This window comes from Sus scrofa, chromosome 16 (assembly GCF_000003025.6).
Source record: "Sus scrofa isolate TJ Tabasco breed Duroc chromosome 16, Sscrofa11.1, whole genome shotgun sequence".
Classification (NCBI taxonomy): Eukaryota; Metazoa; Chordata; class Mammalia; order Artiodactyla; family Suidae; genus Sus; species Sus scrofa.
In genome coordinates this window covers 40,624,178-40,643,162 of record NC_010458.4, presented here as the reverse complement: position 1 = coordinate 40,643,162, position 18,985 = coordinate 40,624,178, and the positions used below count along the sequence as shown (strand labels likewise).

At 39.7% G+C, this 18,985-nt stretch overlaps 2 long non-coding RNA genes across 5 annotated transcripts in view; one reads left to right on the top strand and one right to left on the bottom strand.

Moving 5' to 3' along the window:
• LOC110257213 overlaps positions 1-17,032 on the top strand; it is a 77,090-nt gene extending 60,058 nt beyond the window's left edge. The window contains exons 5-7 of one of the 4 annotated variants that reach the window (XR_002339509.1): positions 2,420-9,132; positions 11,117-11,216; positions 16,218-17,032. This is a non-coding gene — a long non-coding RNA (uncharacterized LOC110257213). Of the gene's footprint in view, positions 1-2,419; positions 11,812-16,217 lie in introns of those variants that run through there. The other 3 variants (XR_002339507.1, XR_002339508.1, XR_002339510.1) reach the window with 3 other exon arrangements.
• LOC102167681 overlaps positions 1-18,985 on the bottom strand; it is a 238,825-nt gene that overhangs the window by 3,617 nt on the left and 216,223 nt on the right. Inside the window, exons 6-8 of the long non-coding RNA XR_002339506.1 lie at positions 11,022-11,281; positions 10,082-10,354; positions 4,260-4,316 (exon numbers count right to left, since the gene is read on the bottom strand). This is a non-coding gene — a long non-coding RNA (uncharacterized LOC102167681). The remainder of the gene's footprint in view (positions 1-4,259; positions 4,317-10,081; positions 10,355-11,021; positions 11,282-18,985) is intronic.

Below are 18,985 nucleotides of genomic sequence, written 5' to 3'. Positions count from 1 at the left end.
CATTATACATTATTTAAAGCCATATTAACAGCATGTATTATTTATGATGGAACTGTATTAATATATATTATTTCAAGTAACTTTGGCTAGAGGTTTTTTTTCATCCTGTGGATCACGGCCATTGGAAGTTAGTATTCCATTCAAGAATTAATGCAGCTCTCCTTCTGAGGACAAAGCCATCAAGTTCCCTATCAGCACAACTTTTGCATAGCCATTGTCTATGAAATGACTCTAATATTAAAGGAGAAAGTCTACAGGGCTCTCTGACTGACGGCAGTCATAACTAAAATAGTGCCACTCCTTTGAAAAATTGTGAAATAGCTGGTTTGCCATTGAGATTCCACTGCTTCTGATAGCAACCTTTATTCTCAGAACATTATCTTTTTCATTCTAGAGGAAAATAATCAGATGAATCTGAGAAATTGAGCCATGGTGAAAGTAAATAAGATGTGTTTGGCTGCAAGTCACAGAAATCCTGGAAAACAATGGCTTAAATATTAGGACTGTATATTATCTCACTTAACAGGAAGTCCAAAAGTAGAAGCACCCCTGTGGTTCTGTGGTTCAAGGTAGGGGGCAACCTGTCTACAATTCCTGTTCTTCCTTCCTGTGTTTGACAGTATCACCCTAGATTGTAGCCACTTAAATGCAAACTTGTTGACACAGATTCAAGTATCAAATCCTCTCTCAAAGTCTTCTAAGAACAATATGAAGGGTAACAGGAAAAGTGCTTTGTTCTATCTCTAGCTCCATTTTTGGTCTAGAAGAAAAACTTTTCCAGAAATCCTTCAGTAGACTGAGTCATATATGCCCACAACTTCACTGACAAAAAGTAGCTGAGATTTTTTTTTTACAACATGAAACAAACTATTATTATCCCTGAGGCTTGGAACATTCATACCCAAACAAAATCAAGGCTCTGTTAGTAAGGAAAAGGGCTGGCAGGTATTAGGTGGATGATCATAAATATATAACAAGAGGTGCCAGGAATTTAATGCATTACTCCTTATGATAAAATTTACATTTAAAAGAGAACTGGGATTCTTTTTAAAAGGACCTAGAAAGAATTTCAATTTGAAGCCAAGATGAAGTAACAGGAACAAGATTTACTCTCCCATTTGAAAACAAACAAACAAAACAAACAGAAAAGCAAACAAAAAAACCAACCTGACAAACCAGAGCAACTAAATGAAACAATGATTTTTAAGTTCCTGGACATCAGGGAAGGAAGATGGTGGGTGCTGAGGGACAAGAAACAAATGATATGAGAAAAATGCTGGAGAAAGACTGTCTGTGTAGAGACATGAAAGGTATAAAGAAAATAAAAACAGAACCTCTAAAATGTCTGAGATGAAGATCCACTGTATAGTGTTAATGATGCTTTAATCCTAGGTCCCCAAAGGACTGAGGGCGTTTACAGAAAAAGTATTTGAAGAAATAGTGGGCAAAAACATTCCAAATTTGATGAACACTGAGTCCATAGACACAAGAAGGTCAACAAATCCCAAGTACAAAAAAATACTAAAAAAACTACTACAAGGCACATCATAATCAAACTGCTTAAAAGTAGTGATGAAGAGAAAATATTAAAAGTAAATAGGAAAAAGTCATGTACAGGGGAACAAAGATTGTTCACTAGAAATAATGCAAGCAAGAAGACATGTAGCAACATTTTAAACGCTTTGAAGAAAAAACTCTAAATCTTTAATCTTGAATACATAACCCAGCAAAAATTGTTTTTCAAAAATGTAGGCAAAGTGAAGACTTTTCCAGACACACAGAAGCTCAAATAACTCATTACCAGCAGGCCTACATAAACAAGAATGTTAAAATTCTTGAGGCAGAAGTAAAATGATATTAATATGAAAGCAATTAGGAATTCATAGGCTTGGGAAATGGCAACTGAATGGGTAAATATAGACTTTTTCATATTATTTAAATTTCTTAAAAACAAAATTGATTGCTTGAACAAAAATAGTAACAATGTAGTGGGCAACTTATATGTAGAAGTTAAATGTAGAACAGCCATACAATGGGCTGGAAGGGAGAAATGGAAACATACTGTTGAAATACTTTCATAGTGCTATAAAAATGCTATATGTGATTTATTTGAAGGTAGAATGTGATAACTTAAAGATATGTACTTACCATAAGCCCCTGATACCATGCCATGAGGAGACCAATGAATCACTTGGTCACAGCTGAGTAAACTGGACCTCTTCTACCCTACAAGGGGCAACTACTTATTCTGATTGAAATTAGCATATATACTGAATATGGGTTTGCCTGGAGTGTTTGAGCTACCAACACAGGACTGCACAGAACATCACCTTAGGAGAACCACTGTCCCACAAAGGAGATACAGCAGTATTTACATGACCACAGAATTTACTAGTTTTTCATATTCTTCATCTTCCAGAAGCTGCTGGACTTCTGGAACAATTTTTAGATGAGACAGCCAAGGTGCCATTTTGGAGAAGATACCTAAAAGAGGATGTCATCCCCTAGGACACAGTATATACCCAAAGTTAACAGTGTAATGTGTGCCACAAGAACATGTCCAAGAACGTAAGGGTGAAAGGAGCATCACTTCCAGTGAGTTGGGGAATTTCTACTTTTTGTCCCTTCAACTCTGGACTGTAGGTCTGAAGACGCTGGTTTCAAATGGAGTGATTATTTCCATCAGAAGACACAATGAAAAGCCTATTAAATTGTAAGCTATTGCTGCTTCCCAGTCACTTTGGGCTCCTTATGTCAAGAAACCAACAGTCAAGGAAAGGAATCACTATCCTGCAGTGGTAATTGACCTAGATCTTCGGGAGCTTGCGCAATGAGAACAGGAAATACTTTAGCACACCAGTGGTCCACTGCAAAATCTTGCTCTATTCCTTTGACCGATATTCACAACAAATGAATCCAAGCAGCAGCCATGGCATGCGAAGGGCATGGTAACCAAGATCTCAGAACACTCAGAGATGAGGACTAGGTGGCTCCACCAGCTTACCCACTAAGACCGTCAGAGGTATGGCTAAGAGTGGGTAGAATGGGCAGCAAAGGAGAGAGATGAATACAGCTATAGCTTTGCAAGCAACTGCAGTGGTGGTGGCTGTAGTTCATTCTACTGCCTTAATATTACAACTTTTCCCATGAAGAGAAACAAACCAAAATCTTTAGAACCTATTTCCAGATGGGCTGAATTCCATTTGGGGGGATTCAGGTAGTGAAAATGGAAGACAATATTGATATGCCTCTCAGATCACTTTTTAGGATTAAGGTACTTATTTTTCTAACTGTTGGGAGTGTTGGTTGTTCAAAACTTATAACCACGCCCCTCCTCAGGAATTTCCCTCTATTAAAGGGAGCTACGTTTCCCAAGTTTACATCATTTCCTGGCCTCTATCCAGTACCCAGTTTATGACGTGAGACCCCATTCTCTTTCTTCAACTCATTCAAATATAAAGGGCCATCTCAGCTACAGCATTACTGGTAGGATTAATGGAGGCCTCTGCTGCAACTGCACTACAGTCCAGCTTTTCCCTCTGCTGAAATCTGTTTCCCTCATCCTTCACAGGTGTTTATCCCAAGAGCTCTCCCTGGTAAACCTCCTACATGCAAAGCTAAGAGACTCTATGTTTGTTTTCTAGGGAAACCAATGTATGACAGCCACCATGCTCATACTATCACATAAAGAGGGAAAGTAGCAGACCTGATGTGCTTAACATAAAAGGCAAGGGATGCTGAACATAAAAAAGAAACTGCTAAAACTATTAACTGAGGGCTTTAAAGTACTAGATCAGCCTTTGGTAGAGAGGACTTGAATTATCTTTTAGGCTACCAATTGCATGTACTTGAAAGGCTAGTGGGAAATGTTTAAGTGGGAATCATATTTCAGAAATGGATGGGAAAGTTCTTAGATTTCCCTGTATTACTGGCACAATCCCAGAGCAAAAATGCCTTCAACAAATGTGAAACCAAGCCTCTTTGATCACAAAGCCTCAAGGCATTGGAGGCAGATAAAATGGCACTATGAAATGGCAGGTTTATATTTATATAAAATATAAAATGGCAGATAAAAGGGAGACATCATTAATTCATTAATCAATTTATCTAGATTGGTCTTCTAAGCCATTCCCCAAAAAAACCCTTTTTAAACTCAATTTCCCAAGACATGGATGAACATATATCCCCAATACCAAAACTGTGGGTGGAATCTCTGAAGCCCAGCCCCCTTCCCCATATCACTGTAAGTTCTTGCTTACCTTCTCAGTGACAAAGCATCCAAAATCCAGATGAGCCAAGATGATCTGGACACCTGTCTGGAAGAGCAAAACTTTTGTGGAATTCCAGTTCCCTCATCCAGCTTCCCATTATTCTCTTCCTATTTACTCTGTGTGTCTTAGCCAGTTCTCTTTTTACCCTGGCTTCCTACCCAGTTTTAAAATTTTAACTTTTAATTTAGATTTACAGAGAAGTTGCAAAGATAGAACAGAGTGTTCCTGTCTACTCTTCACTCAGCTTTCCCTAATGTTAACATCTTATATAAGCAAAGGACATTGTCAAAACTAAGAGTTTAATATTGGTATAATACTCTTGGCTAAACTACTTTATTTAGATTTCACCAGTTTTTCCACTAATGTCCTTTTCCTGTTCCAGAATCCACTCCAGGACACCACATTACATTTAGTTATGTTTTCTTAGTCTCCTCAGTATACGACCATTTCTCATTTTTTTCCTTTTTTATGATTTTCCAGTTTAAAGACTACTCTTCAGTGATTTTGTAGTCCTTCAATTTGTGTCTATCTGATGTTTTCTCATGATTCGACTAGAGTGAAGTTTGGGGAAAGAATGCCACAAAGGTGAAGTATCTTCCTCAGATCATCTCAGAAATTACATGATATCAGTATGCTGATGCCAACTGAGTTGCTCACTCCTTACTCTTTTTCCTTTCCATACTCTGTTTTTTGGAAGCAAGTCACTTAAGTCCAGCCCACATTCAGGAGGAGAGGAGTTAAGCTCCACCTCCTAGAAAGGAGTATCTACCTATATTATTTGGAGTTTCTGTAAGCTTTGTTCCTTCTCCCTATTTATTTATCCCATAATTTATTTATATCAGTATTATCTTACAGATATTTATTTTATTCTTTGTGTTATAATCCTCTCAAGGAACTGCTTTGGTACTCACATTGGCCACTGGGACTTCTTTCAAATGAGCTCCTGTGTATTTTTGACATGCAGGTATTTATCGTTGTTTTTTCATTTCTTGATTTTTTGGAGCATTCCCTTAATTACTGGCATTACAAGATGCTCCAGGCTAAGGTCAGCCATTTCTCCATGGATCCCTGGTCCCTTTTATTGGAGAATGGCTGCTAAAAACCAAGATCTGGGTCCTAGATATGCTTGTTGCTGTGCTGGGCTGTCACTGCTTCTAAGGCTCTCAGTGGTCAGAGCCATGAAATATATGAATGTATATAAACCCACACATACAAACATAACTCTCTTTCTGTATATATTGATCAGTGTACATGTTAAACATGAATTCATACTGATACCTGACTTCTAACCTAATATCCTGGGGCCATTCTGGCTGTCCCCCTTGTTTATTTGTAACTGGTTTTTCTGACCATGAGAACCGTAACTTATCTATAATTTATGTACTTCTTTGTTTATCCCTAGTGTACATGTATAGAAGTATATAGTATCCATGCTATAGACTGAGCTACCTTCAGGAAGCTAGAATGCCATCACCATGGATTTAAGATGATGGGAATTTCAGGGCCTGTGCAGGGGCCTGGAATCACACTCCACAGATGCCCCTTCCCCAGCGTGCTTTCCTGCTAAGCCTGATCCTGCCACACCCTCTCTTTTTAAGCAACTCTGTGTTTCTGAATAACCCTCCATTCCTGCTACAGGCTATTTTGCCATAGTAGATCCTATGCAACCAACTGGACACAGAGAAGTGCAGCAGCCAGTTCCTTTTCAAAATGTTTGCAAATGGGCTTTAAATAATGAAGACAAACAAGTTAGAAGAAAAATTGGCCTCGCATCCCTCCTGCAGCCCTGGGGAGCCCTCTTGATGGCTCACTACTCTTCAGGAGTGCAAAGCTCAGCGGACAGGCCTGCGATGGACAAGGTGTGGAGGAGAACTGCCTTCTATTGATTTCTGAAACGGACAGGAACTAATGACAGAAGGTGCTTGAGTGCAGGTCTCCTGAGGCTACCCACCAAGAGGAAGGACAAAGGCAGAGCAATTGCCAAAATATTCTCCTTCTATTATCCTCTCCATCCTCAGCCTTTGGCTTCAGCTCTCCTGATATAGAGGAAAGGCCTCATATAGAGGCTTACTGATGAAAGAACAAGAAGCTCAACTGAGGAACAGAGGTCCAGGACTCAGTCAAGGTGGGAGTGGGCATAAAAGAGCTGCTGGAAGGGGTCAGCCTCAGCTGCTCCAAGCTCTCCTTTGATGTCTAAGAGAGGCTGTCCCCTTGATGCCCACTGCATCACAGTCTTTGTCGTGGCCTGTTCTTTCTCACCTTAAAAGGCTCTGAGAGTTTCTGGTGGGGGGGAGGGTATCCCTGGGCCTAGAAGCCTCTAACAGAGCTGATATTCTGCGGATAGGAGCACAAGTGAAGGAGGCCATTGCTTGGTGCAAGACTTGCCTCACTGCTGTCAGCAAAACCTACTGAGAAATCTCTTGCCCTGGAGGAGTGAACTGATGCCCCTTGCATAAATGATGACCTCACTCTGCTCTGTAGTTCTCCATCGTGTCTCTACAGAGGTCGCACAGGGCAACCCATTCAGCAGCTTAGGTGTCAATGCCTGATATAGGCTAAAACTCTTCCTTCTCCCTCCCATCAGGAAAGCAAATTGTTGTTTAAGAGACTGAGAGTTAAATTATTTTAGGTTTAGCTTTGAGTCTAGGCATAGGTATTAAAATCCAGTTATATTCCAACTTTGGTATTTATTTTCTACAATTTGCAAAACAACTTCTGAAAGTGGATTACAAGAGCCTGATTAAGAAGACTGTCCTAGGAAGTGAGCAAACTGTTGGGGTGAAGGGGAAATTCATGTGTGTAAAAGATTGTAAAAAAGAATTTTTCTACTTTCTTTTCCTTTCCACCCTCACTTACAGTCTTTGCTCTAGATCTGCCTCTCCAAAAATACAGAAAGGCCAGGCAAAGGACAAAGGGGAATCTTTGCTTCAGACCTGGAAAAAATACAAATATAGGGTGCCTTAAAAAGTTAGAAATAAGGTGTTGAAGAAAATCCTAAGTCTTTAAGTATGTCACTTCACTGAATATTCTGTCACATAACTTGCCTGCATAATATTTTTGGAATCTTTGTGGAGAGAATGGAGAAACAGCTGTTAGCATCCTTTCTAAAAAGTTTCACATGGAATTATCTAGTATCTACCTACACTAATTATGGTGATATTTTCACTAGGTTCTACCTAGAGAAGATGTTGTCCCAAACCAAGCAGGCAGCATCCCTTTGGGAGATAGATATTTATGTACATTAGGTGGATTTTGAGACTTCAAACATCTGAAAATAATGCAGAATATTTAAATGGTCTCACTATTTGGTAGAAGAATGACTCAGACTCAAATAAAAAAATAGTCAAGTAGAAAAATCCAGATGGGCCTGAAAGGAGTGATGGAAGGAATCTGGCTGCTAATCATCCCTAATTCACCTCCTACTCCTTCTGGAGCAAAAAAGAGTCTGAAGCTCTAATTGTACTGTGAATGAAAAAAACTCTGGAAATAAAATTAGCATGACTCAGAGCAGAGCAATCTGGAAGGCTGGGCTGGCCTGGACGTTCCACAGGTTGACCCTCTTAACAGCAGGAGAGAGGAAGCTGCCCATGGTTCCTGGTGATGGAGGTTTGGGTGGAGAAAGATCAACAGAATGGAAGCCTCACAGACAAGCAGAAAGAGTCACGACACACAGGAGGGGTTGGACCTGGTAGCGCAGAGGATGGCCTAAACTCAAGTGGACAGCCCAGCATTGGGGCACAGGTACCAGAGACTGGAAAATAGTCAGAAGTAATGGAGTAAGCAGAGTTAGACTACACTGTATTTACACAAACACACACTCTTACACATATGCACACACTTTAAGGCCCTTGAGAACAGAATGTCTTTCTCCCCAGCACTTTACAACCCTGATAGGCAGTAGTAGGTGCTCAGTGAGGGCTTTGGAAGCTGAAAGTGTGGAAGTGAGTTAGGTCACATGGGTAACTGCACCTGGGAAAGTAAAGATGCAGCCATTAGGTCAGGCAAAACGGTCTGTCAGTCTAAGCTGGCTTTGGGGGATAAGCTAGGAATCAGAAGGAACAGAAGCACTGCAGGCAGCAGTAGGATTAAAAATCTTAGCAGCTGGTCGAGGCAGCTGAGATGAAGCTCTGTCAATAAAGAGATCTCAAAGTTTCAGCAAGAGGCACTGTATAGCACTGAGTGGAAAGTTACAGGGCTGGAGTAAGGGTTCCTGTGCTTGTATGTCTATCTGTGCTTACTGAGACTGTGAGACCACTTACTAATTCTCCCAATGCTCAATTTCCTCATCTTTAAAATGAGAAAATAATACTACTACTTAGCCCAAAGCGTTGTTGTGAGCATTTAGCATAGAAAAGTTACTGTATGTTAAGTGTTTACAGCAATGCCTGGAATATAGTAAGTATTCAATAAATATGAGTAATCACTACTACTGATTATCCTCCTCCATTCAGAAAGTTACTGTGTGCTTTGTACAACTGCAGAATTAGTCCCAGGACTCAGACTGTCCAGCACTCCATTGGGAACATAAGCTGACCTACCCCCCACAACTGTCTGTTCTTCACTTTGCTGCTTTCATACTTCAGGACATCACCTTCTTTTTTTTGCATGGACCACTGCAGCAGTTTCTCTCTCTGTTTTTGTCTTGGCCTTATCCAGTCAAAAGTTATCTCTTTAAAATGCAGATGTAATCAACCCATCTCACTTGTCTGCCTCATATCCCTTATGAGTTCTCTTTGTCCTCAGGATTCTTTAGGTTTCTTTACTTAAAAAGGATAAGAGAGCACCTTGGAGAAATAACTGATTCTGGGACCGGGGCAGGAAGTTTATAAGAAGAACCTGGAACATCTTTTAGTGCCAGAACGTAAGTACTTACTCAAGCAATGAAAAGTCCTACAATGGTGGAAGTATATCAAAGAGACAAAGGAACCAACTTAAAAGAGCTCCCAATGGCCAAAGCTGGAATAATCTGAACAAAAAATAAGTTAAATAGCATTGTATTTTAACTCTAAGTATAAAATAAATATCCATGAGTTCATATTAATGTAAGTAAATGACAGAATACATACATGGTGGAGAAGAGAAATTTCCCCTACAGAAGAATTCCAAAAATTTAGTGCTTCACCCTTGAGGAGGAAGCATAACTCCCCACTTCTTAGTGTGGGCTGTGCATGGTGACTTCCGTCCAAAGTAAGGGAGAAAATGAGTGACTTTATAGAGGAGAAACCTGACAAACCCCATATCTCCTTAGGTGATCAAGGTCAACCTCAACAATGTAACTCTTAAGTGATAAAGCTCATATGTTAATAGAATGTAACTTTGATACAATGTGATAAGAATCATACTTCCTCTGAGGTCTTCCTCCCACAACTTGTAACTCCAGTCTATTCATGAGAAAAACATCAAACAAGATCAAGAGAACAATGTTCTACAAAATATCTCACCAGGACCTCTCAAAACTGTCAAGATCATTAAAGACAAGAAAGTCAAACTGTCAAAGCCAAGAGGAATGTAAAGACAACTAACTAAATGTTATGTGGTGTCCTAGATGGGATCCTGGAACAGAAAAAGAACCTTAGGTGTAAACTAAGGAAATCTAAGTAAAGTATTGACTTAATAACAATGTTTCAATACTGGTTCATCAGTTGGGACAAGTGGACCCAAGTAATGTAAAATGTTATTAATAGGGGAAACTGGGCATGGAACTCTCTGTACAATTTTCACAATTTTTATCTAAATCTAAAGCTTTTCTAAAATTTAAAGTTCCTTAAAATGAAAGAAGAAATAGGAGGGAATCAAAAGACAAACTTTACCTGTTTCAAAATTCTGGCAGGCTCAGTCACCATTAGACCACACCTCTTCCCCAGTCAGCAGCAGCACGGCTCCTATCCAAAGACGCGCTCCAACTCAGTTCTTTAGAGAGATGACAAGAGTGACTGCTTCACCTTCTCCACATGGAGCACAGAAAGCACCCAGATTCACTGTCCCATCATATATACAGGCATTGGGGCATAGAACCAATGGCCTCTTCAGGCTCTGGATGAACTCAGGCACATTCCTAATCCACTGTGAACTTGTTTCCTCATCTATAAAATGATAAAAAAAAATAATACTTAGCACATAGAGCTATTAAGATAATATATTGAGACTATATAAAAATGCTGACCACAGTGCCTGGCAGGTTATGATATGAAGTGTTATCATCCCATTCTTCCCAGATGTTCCAGGAGAGTCCAGGGGGGTAAACTCTATGCAGGAAAAACATACCTGCTCTCTAGAAGGTTCTTGCTAAAACCAAAGTAGATAGATACCATGGTAGTCATACTTTACATCAGACAGTGAATGGTCTAAAGGATTTGAACAGAGCCATCTGAGGAGCTCAAGTTGCAGTTTATTGTGGAACTGCTTTCAGAGGCTGGACATTTAGAAAGGAAGCTACACAAATGTTAAGGCCTCACATTTACCCCAAGGCAAATCACTTGGCCATTTTCTGACTGGATTGGTTTCCATGGAATAGAGAAGCTCTGTTTTAATGTGTTCTAGCCAGTTTTCAGCCTACACAATGATTACAATCAGATCCAACCTGGTTTGAGTAGAATTTGCCAGTAGAATGTCATGAGACTGCAGAGCCAATTCTTTATTACTTTAATAAATCTTAACATATGACAACTACAGTTTGATCAATAACTAGCAGTGTTTTTGTAATTTTAACACAAAGAGCAATGGATTGTGTCTGGTATGATGTGTACTCACCATTTTGAGGTCATCCTGCTGATTGAGCATAATTTCATTCTCCCCACTGATGTTCACCAAGGTTTTCTTTTGTGACTGGTTGGTTCTTTGACCAGGTAGAGATGCCAGTGGAAGAGGCAGTCGTTGCTGGTTCTCTTTCCTTTCTGAGGACCAGAGGAGCAACTCCCTGTCTCCATTCAGCTGGGCAATTTCCTGGTGAGTGGAGAATCTCCTGGAAACCGCTGGCTGAGTTTCCAGTCATTGCAGGACCCGGCTGTTGCCTATTAAAAAGGTACAGAATGGAAGATCCCCACTGGATCATCAGGCAAAGGCCAAGCCATTGTTTGTCCTGCCATACAATCCTGTCTTCTAGAATTCTGGCACATTCTAATTTCTTTATAATTAAAAATTACATGTTTAGTAGGCATGCTGGTAAGTTCCTTTTAATATGTCTTTAACTGATCTCTGTATTTATTGTGAATCCACTGTGTCTAGCTAGCACCATGGTAGGAGACTTACATTATCTTCAGAAGCAGATCATTTATAATACATGTTTTGTTCTTTCTTTCAGCATCATCTCACAATTTTTACAATGGTTTCAGTGTTTCATATTTTAAGGTTTTCTTTGTTTCTCTTTCCTTTTATTTCTATCACATTATGTAGTTAGCTCTTTATTTAGAAGGGAAGTTAAAAAAGGAATTAAACAGTTATCTCATAAATTTTTTTTTTCAATGTACAAGGATTTTTATTTTTATTTTTTTTAATTTTTTTTTTATTATTTTCCCACTGTACAGCAAGGGGGTCAGGTCATCCTTAGATGTATACATTGCAGTTACAGTTTTTTCCCCCACCCTTTCTTCTGTTGCAACATGAGTATCTAGACATAGTTCTCAATGCTATTCAGCAGGATCTCCTTATAAATCTATTCTAGGTTGTGTCTGATAAGCCCAAGCTCCCGATCCCTCCCACTCCCTCCCCCTCCCATCAGGCAACCACAAGTCTCTTCTCCAAGTCCATGATTTTCTTTTCTGAGGAGATGTTCATTTGTGCTGGATATTAGATTCCAGTTATAAGTGATATCATATGGTATTTGTCTTTGTCTTTCTGGCTCATTTCACTCAGGATGAGATTCTCTAGTTCCATCCATGTTGCTGCAAATGGCATTATGTCATCCTTTTTTATCCATTGTGTATATATACCACATCTTCCGAATCCAATCATCTGTCGATGGACATTTGGATTGTTTCCATGTCCTGGCTATTGTGAATAGGGCTGCAATGAACATGCGGGTGCACGTGCCTCTTTTAAGTAGAGCTTTTTCCGGATAGATGCCCAAGAGTGGGATTGCAGGGTCATATGGAAGTTCTATGTATAGATTTCTAAGGTATCTCCAAACTGTTCTCCATAGTGGCTGTACCAGTTTACATTCCCACCAGCAGTGCAGGAGGGTTCCCTTTTCTCCACAGCCCCTCCAGCACTTGTTATTTGTGGATTTATTAATGATGGCCATTCTGACTGGTGTGAGGTGGTATCTCATGGTTGTTTTGATTTGCATTTCTCTTATAATCAGCGATGTTGAGCATTTTTTCATGGGAAAAGGAAAGTCTATTCAGCAAGCATTGCTGGGAAACCTGGACAGCTGTATGCAAAGCAATGAAACTAGAACACACCCTCACACCATGCACAAAAATAAACTCAAAATGGCTGAAAGACTTAAATATACGACAGGACACCATCAAACTCCTAGAAGAAAACATAGGCAAAACACTCTCTGACATCAACATCATGAATATTTTCTCAGGTCAGTCTCCCAAAGCAATAGAAATTAGAGCAAAAATAAACCCATGGGACCTCATCAAACTGAAAAGCTTTTGCACAATAAAGGAAACCAAAAAGAAAACAAAAAGACAACTTACAGAATGGGAGAAAATAGCTTCAAATGATGCAACTGACAAGGGCTTAATCTCTAGAATATACAAGCAACTTATACAACCCAACAGCAAAAAAGCCAATCAAGCAATGGAAAAATGGGCAAAAGACCTGAATAGACATTTCTCCAAGGAAGATATACAGATGGCCAACAAACACATGAAAAAATGCTCAATATCTGATAAATTAATTAAAACACAAAAACAGTTTGGGTCCTTCTTGCTAAAGGAAAATTTCCAATAAGAATTTCCTACCTGCTCCGTTAGAGTTGATTAATTCTATTCTCAACTACTAGGGCAAGTGTAACCAGTGTTTACTGAGTACCTACTATATGCCAGTCACTCTATTAAGTGCTATACAGGCATCATTTTATTTGGAGTAGAGAAAGATTAGTTACAGTCATCAAAATTGACAATTTCTTTGGTTTTCAGGCAGTTGAATTTCACATTTCCCAGATTACACTCATAAGAAAAAACACCTGATCAATGCACTAATACATGACCTTGATGAGGGAAGTATTCTTCCACTGAATCTGGCATTTTTATATATTAGACTCACTAAGATTTGTTGAATTGACTATATAATCTCAATATTAAATCTTTATATCTACTCATCTTTATGTACAATGAAATCTTATGAAGAAAAGGTAAGTTAATACTAAAACTATTCAAAATGAATACAAGTGTTTTGGAATTGTTTCTGACATTTTGATTTACCTTTGTCCAGTATTTGGGTGTCTTGATAAGAAAATAAGGACTAGACCAAAATTTGAGTTACTTAAAGGATTAGGTAAGAGTACTATTTAAGTACTATTTTGGCTTCAAAAAGCACCAACTTTAAAAATGAAAGTTAAATGCCAGATAATGCTCTGCTTGCAGAAGTGTACACAGTCAATCAAGTTTTACCCCCTTGCAAAATCAGTCGCACCTGCTGATTATACACGATGGGCTCAGGTCACATCACATCACATACATGGAAGAAAACAAAGCCTTTGGTCATTTCACCTTGCAGATGTAGAAGGCATTGGACTTCCCATGTGGCTCACAACATACTGCAGATGTACAGGGTAATCTGGGGAAGAAAAAGGATTAATACAGTTTTTCAATAAAACTATTAGAAACTTAATTTAACAAATACTTTTTTAGCACTGACTACATATAGGAAGGCCTGTCCTGCTCATCTTTGAAACTCTGGGGCTATAAAATGCTGATATTTAGCAAGTGAACAGTACATTATGGAGTTCCCGTTGTGGCGCAGCAGAAACAAATCTGACTAGGAACCATGAGGTTGTGGGTTCGATCCCTGGCCTCGCTCAGCAGGTTGAGGATCTGGCGTTGCCATGAGCTGTGGTGTAGGTTGCAGACGTGGCTTGGATCTGGTGTTGCTGTAGCTCTGGAGTAGGTCAGCAGCTGTGATTCCGATTGGACCCCTAGCCTGAGAACCTCCATATGCCATGGGTGCAGCCCTGAAAAGACAAAAGGCAAAAGACAAAAAAAAAAAGAAGTACATTATGGGTGAATGGAAGAATAAACATTTTACTGTATGGAAAAAGCTTACAAGGGAGTCAAGTGGTAAGACAAATACATAAAGAACTAATACTTAGAAAGCGATCACAACAAACAGTGTTATGAAAGTTTAGAAGTAGAGAACATAGTAGGTTGAAAATTAGGGTTACAGTTTTGGAACAATATAAGGTGAGCGAATTATAGGGAGTGATAAAAGGCAAGGCTTATAAATATAAATTGTCGCCTATGGTGGAGCCCTTCTTAGGCAACAGGGAATCACAATGGGACTTCAAAAGACATAACAACCTAAGTGAACAATCCGATGTTAAGAATAAGCCAGAGAGTTGTGTCAAGTGGATTTGAGGGGGAAGAAAACAGAGGTAGGAAGATAAGGAGGGGCTATTACAATTATATAGATAATAGGAAATGAGAGATTGAACTAGGGTGGACAGTAGGATGAGGAAAAGAAAAATCTTTCAAATATGTAGCAAAAGTAAGCCCTTTAGATTTTGTCTAATGAATGTACATAGAGTATTGTCTAAGGGAGATGGAGGAGAAATCCAAATTTGACATTGAGAAAAAGGTGATTTCCTTAAAACTAATATGTGGAAATGGGAGGAGTAGAGGAGGAGATAAGGTATTTACATTTTCTGTTAAAGATTCGAAATGTAGAGTAATTTAGTGAAAGGGAATTTCACTCTGAGCTAGAAAAGCCAGGGATGGTGAGAATTTGAGATAAGAGCTGAGATAGATAAAAAGATGAGACAAAATGTTATTGCTCAGAACAGTGAAGAACAACAGGCAAGTTAATATATATCTATATATGTTATTAACAGAAATTATTTAATCTGATTTATCTTGAGTTTATTGAAGCAATTAACTTAGATGGTAGGTCTACATAATGCCAAACACTGGAATATTGTGTAATAACCTAATAAACTACAAGGGTTTCATTTGTTTTATTTTTAATCCAGGAGTTTGAGATCATATAGTAATAGCTTCAGGATTTCACCTGTTTTTCATTTTAAGGTTTCAATCTCTTAGAAGATCCATCCTAGCAAAAGAGAGTATTAAGTGGCATCAATTTAGCCAGAAACTCATATGGAGATCATAAATTACACAAGAATATATATTTTGGGAGTTCCCATCGTGGCTCAGTGGTTAATGAATCTGACTAGCATCCATGAGGATGCAGGTCTGATCCCTGACCTTGCCCAGTGGGTTAAGGATCCAGTGTTGCTGTGAGCTGTGTTGTAGATCACAGATGGGGCTCAGATCCTGCATTGCTGTGGCTGTGGCATACACAGCCCTGCAACTCTGATTTGACCCCTAGCCTGGGAACCTTCATATGCTACAACCCCTAAAAAGAAAAAAAAAAAAAGAATATATATTTTGGAAAATGTTACTTCAAGTGAAATTTTTGTTTAAGTCTGCCAGGAAAATTAAGATCACCTACAAAACAAAAGAAGATAAAAAATCAATTTTGTTCATTTTGGAAATAACATACTAAAATTCTAAATTATTTCTAGTGGGAAGGATCTTTCTAAAGTCAGAGAAATAAGTGAAATGATCATAAAAAAAGAAAGCAGTGAATCCTCTTTTCTTCATTCTGACATTGATAAATGGTCAATTCTGAGAGAAAAAAAACTCAAAACTGTTTTGCATAAACAAGATGAACTCTGCCAACATCTTATCATTGGGATTAGTAAAAACATGTCATCGCTGCTTTTAAACCTGTATTTTGTTTAATGCTAAAGGTAAAATTTTACTGTTTTTGTCACAGATCAAAGGATCTATGGAAGCTGTACACACTGTCTTCAGGAGAATGTGCAACTTCAAATAGACAATGAATTTGCATAAATGGACTCCTAGATAACAACCCTTGCTATAAAAACCATTCTACTCCTAAAAGTAGCAATGCAAACAAAGCTTTCATTTGCAATTACTAAGTGAATGTAAATATGTCTTTTATAGTATTTGACATGCTGTCTACACAAGTTGCTATACTTTTCTCAAAACATATATTTCGCAGTGCCCCCATGACTTTGCTTCACCACTGCAGGGCATCTCAGCACAGTTCAGTTTAGGAACTGCACCTCCAAGGCCAACCATGATGTCTGCAATACATGGAACCCTGGTGGATTGAATTAGGTCCTATTTTATTTGTGGATCATTAGATAGAGATTTATCTCATGTCTCAGGCTCACACATAGCTTTTATACAGAATATATGTTTCTTTAAATATGTAGTATTAGAAGAATTATTATCACAAAGTCAAAGTTAACTTAAGACCAGATAACATTGGATTGATATTATCAAATACTATCCCAAGATAGTTTAAAGTTTCAGTATCAGATTGCTTTATATCCTTCTTAGTGATACTATATCTTTGTAAAGCTGGGTTTTGGCAGTTGCTGTGATGAAAATCAATGTGTAATAGGAAATGATGGTGGGGACTTCCAATCAGATTCCAAGATTGGTTGATTGATTGATTGATTTTTAGGGCTGCAGGTGGGTCATATGGAAGTTCCCAGGCTAGTGCAAATCAGAGCTATAGATACTGGCTACGCCATGGCCAGAGCAATGCCAGATCTGAGCTGTGTCTGCAGCCTACACCACAGCTCACAGCAATGCTGGATCCTTAATCCACTGAGCAAGGCCAGGGATCAAAACTGCATCCTCATGGATACTGGTTGGATTCATTTCTGCTGTGTCATGATGTGAACTCCCCAGATTCCAAGATTTAAGAAGTCTGCAATGACCAACAAGCATACATGTCCTACTAGTAAGTAACTGTGGTTATTTAAAAATAAATAGAGATGGGATCAAGATGGCAGAGTTGAAGAACTGGAGCTCACCTTCTTTCATAAAAGCAACAACATTACAACCAACTGCTGAACAACCTTCAACAAAATAGAATGGAAACTGTCAAAAAAGATATCCTACTCCAGAAGACAAAGAGGAGGCCACATCAAGATGGTAGCAGGGGCGATTACATGATTTAAACAACCCCATACCACCAGTCTGGGTGGCTCACAGACTGGAAAGTAACTATATCACAGAGGCTCACCAAGGGAGTAAAAGTTCTGGGTCCCATGTCAGGTTCCTATGCTTGGGGATCTGCCATTGGGAGGAGGGGCCCCTGAAGCATTTGGCATTGAGGATCAGCAGGGCTTGTGCACAGCAACTCCACAGGACTGGGGGAAATTGAGGCTCTACTCTTGAAAGGCACACACAGGCTTTCACATGCACTGGGTCCCAGGGCAAAGCAGAGACTCCACAGGAATCTGGGGCAGACCTGCCTGTGGTTCTTGGAGGATCTCCTGGAGAAACAGGGGATGACTGTGGCTACTTGTGGGGGAAGCAAAGGTCTCAGGAATAAATATCAGTGTGAACTCCTCTAGAGGTGGCTATTCTGGAAAAATCTGGCCACATCCATCCAGGCTGAGAAGCCCCAGGCCAAACAACAAACTGGATGGGAATGAAGCCCCACCCATCAGCAAAAAGGCTGTCTAAAGATTCCCCCAGGCACACAGCCACCTCTAATCACACCCAAAGACAAAGCCCCACCCACCAGAGAGATAAAAATAAGCTCTACCTACCAGTGGGCAGGAGGAGTCCCTCCCATCAGGAAGCCTGCAGCAAGCCCCCACATCAAATCCAGCCACAAGGGGGCAGACATCAGAAGCAAGAGAGGTTACAACCCTACTGTCTGCAAAAAGGATACTACACCAAAAATCTATACAAAAGGAAAAGGCAGAGAATAATGACTGAGATAAGGGAACAACAACAACAACAACAAAAAAAAAGGCTAAGTGATCTAGAGATTACCAACCTCTATGAAAAAGACTTTAAACTAATGATAGTAAATGTGAGTCAGGATCTTGGAAATAAACTGGAGGCAAAGATTGATAAATTATAAGAAACACTGAGCAAAGAAATAGAAGATTTAAAGATTAAGCAAGCAAAGATGAAAAATACAGTAACTGAGATAAAAAAATGGAGAGAGGACAAGATGGCGGAGGAGTAGGGGGACATGCTCGCCCTCTCCCACAAACACAACAGAAAAAGCACATCTACAGAATAAATGACTCGCACAGAACAGCAACCAATTGCTGGCAGAGGAACCTAAATTCCAATAACAGCAAGAAGTTCGTGACATTACTGGGCAGAACGGGAGAAAAGAGGAGAGTGAGAAAAGGTGAATCCCAGCGGGATGGGTGCTCCCGAATGGGAACTGCGGAGGAGAAAGGGATCCCACACCCTGGAAAGTCACCTACACGGGGGAAAGATCAAACGAACTGGAGGAATCTCCAGATGCAGAGAAGAGTGTAGCAGTAAGTTGGAGTACAGAAAAGCCGATCAAGAACCGAACGGACCATCTGAACTATGGGCACAGTCACCAAAAACTGAGACGCCTGGGTGGGGGCTGGGCACCGAGACCTCGGCCCCAGAGGTTAGTCTGCGAGAAGGGGCTGGGGGGGCAGGGTGGGGCAGAAGCTGCTTGGGAGGTCTAGAAACCATTTGACGGGGCAGAGACTGCCTGGGAGA